The sequence below is a fragment of the Mus pahari genome, chromosome 21 (genome assembly GCF_900095145.1).
Source record: "Mus pahari chromosome 21, PAHARI_EIJ_v1.1, whole genome shotgun sequence".
Lineage (NCBI taxonomy): Eukaryota > Metazoa > Chordata > Mammalia > Rodentia > Muridae > Mus > Mus pahari.
In genome coordinates this window covers 20,004,596-20,007,106 of record NC_034610.1, presented here as the reverse complement: position 1 = coordinate 20,007,106, position 2,511 = coordinate 20,004,596, and the positions used below count along the sequence as shown (strand labels likewise).

General features: G+C 48.1%; 1 protein-coding gene across 1 annotated transcript in view; it reads right to left on the bottom strand.

Annotated features, from left to right (window-relative positions):
- Ift140 (intraflagellar transport 140) overlaps positions 1 to 2,511 on the bottom strand; it is an 81,741-nt gene that overhangs the window by 44,398 nt on the left and 34,832 nt on the right. The window lies entirely within an intron of this gene.

Sequence of the window (2,511 nt, the reverse complement as noted above, 5' to 3'; positions counted from 1 at the left end):
GCCTGCCTCTGCCTCCCGAGTGCTGGGATTAAAGGTGTGCGCCACCACACCCGGCTTACACACACATCTCTTAAAGTTAAAGAATAACAGCCCGTTGTTCTTGAGCCTGAGGAGCTCACTGCCCCGCCATGGCTTGTCTTCTGCTCTCAGCTTCTGTGTCTGTGCTGCTCTCCAGCGTAGGCACTTCCTTCTCCCTGTAGACCGCTTGTTATGTATACACACTCTAACACATATTTGTCACGTGACTCCCCCCCAGCTCAGATGTCATGAACAATTTACCCTCACCCCTCCTCCTGCGTCCACCTGGCAGCAGGCCCAGTGAGAAGGCCCCAGGAGGAATCAACATTTGACCTGGACTGTGACAACCTGGCGGAATTTATTATCCCTTGTTGTAGCTGGAAAACCCTTCTAGATATAGCATAGGGCATAAGCAAAGGTTCTGTTGATGACAGCTTGAGTTACACAAGCATACACACACGCACACACACACGCGCGCACACACATACGCACACACGCACACATGCACTCACACACACGTGTGCGCGCACATGCGCGCGCGCGCACACACACACACACACACAGTAATACCAACTAGGTGACAGAAGAGTTTGGCTAATTGTGCATCAAGCTGGATCCTGTCCTTCACACAGGTAACAGCATTATCCCTGGTGTGGCTCTAATGAGAGCCCAGTCTACTGTGTGAGCACCCGGGGGAGCCTTGGAATCCCTTGCTTACGCACCAAGCTTCTTATTTTAGCCCCTGTTACTGATCTGCGAGAAACTGTTTTCTATGGCCACACTGCCCAGAACACATCTGAACTAGTCTCATCTTGGGAGCTAAACAGGGCTTGGATCTTATGGTATTTGGACGAGAGGCAGAAACTGTTTATCCTATGTCACAGTAGACTGGAACAACCTGCCAGTCACATAAGAAGGGTACTTGGAACTAAGAATACTGGACTGTCCCATAGCATTGTGGGATTTGTGGGCACTGACAACCTGTGGAAAAGGAGACTGAAGAATGGAGAGTCAGCAAAGAGAGAAAGAACAGCATTTAAAGAAACACACACATACCTCCAGGCTCTTCCTTGGCAGCACTCTGCAGGGTGAGCTACTGATACTATCTTTATTACAAACATAGGTGGGTCAAGCATTTCCCCCATCTGGAGATCATATGCAATGGCTCCACATGCTGCAGGTATACACCAGACTAAGAACCGATGGGCTCTTGTCAAACTTCACTAAGTCACATGGCTCCGAGAACAAACCAAAGCCCTCACCTCCAGGAAAATTTCCTACCAGGTGAGCAGGGTTGGCACACACAACACAATGAGAAGAAAAGCATCTCAGGGCCATGACAAAACCAAGGCAACAAGCCACGACCTGGGGCTTTATACTTACGACTGCATCATAGACACCTCTTCTGTGGAACAACAACTATGAATGCAGGCACAGAGAGGGAGCAGAGAAAAAAGAAAGCATGCATAAATGTGTGGACAAAACAGAAATGCAGAATGTGAAATTAACTTAGAAAATTCAACAGAAAGCACTCAAAAGAGCTTTTAAAACTCTGTTTTCAGGTCACAGGGAAATTAAATCAAAGAACACAAAACAGGAATGAAAAAATGGCAAGAAAGTGTCAGTATAGTGGACAGTGTCAGTAAAGTATTATTCTAAAATAAGCAATTAGGGATCCCTGAAATGATGGGGAGAAAGGACTCCAGAACAACACAGATCACACGAACACCTCCTCAGCTCTCACAGATAGCCCCCCATTTTTTTTTTTTTCTTTTTTGAGACAGGGTTTCTCTGTATAGCCCTGGCTGTCCTGGAACTCACTTTGTAGATCAGGCTGGCCTCGAACTCAGAAATTCGGCTATCTCTGCCTCCCAAGTGCTGGGACTAAAGGCATGCGCCACCACCGCTGGCTAGCCCTCCATTTTTAAGTCACATAGAAGTGTAACATACAATCTGCTTAGACTCCAGCTTCTGGTGGCGGTGAGATACTGCTGTACATGCTAACTTGGAGAGCCGGAAGCGACTGCCTTGGACCCGTCTTTATTTAAAACGTGTGTACCATTATATATGCACGTTTGCAGATCTTAAAACTAGAGGCTGATCAGCAAATGGTCAGGGATCGAGGGGCAGCAACCACATCTACACCATTCTCTACACCAGTTCCTTTAAAGTGACTTGCAGCTCTGGGAAGAGCCGAGTGTGGCTTGTACCTTTGTGACTGCCTAGCCGTCCACACTGTAGTCTCACTAGCTTATCATTGTGTGGAGGGGACTGCATAGGTCTGGGTTTTTACTCTGTCTCCCTGGGGCCAACCCTCCTACTTACTTTTGGCTACAAAAGTAACAAAACGCTCAGCCAGCCACAGTTGGAACCATCTGAAGTCCTGGCAATCTCAGCACTCCAGAGGCTGAGGCGGGACTACTGTTGAGTTCAAGGCCACCCTAGCTCACATAGATAAAACTTTGTGAGGGGGGGGATGGGAGGGAGGGAGGG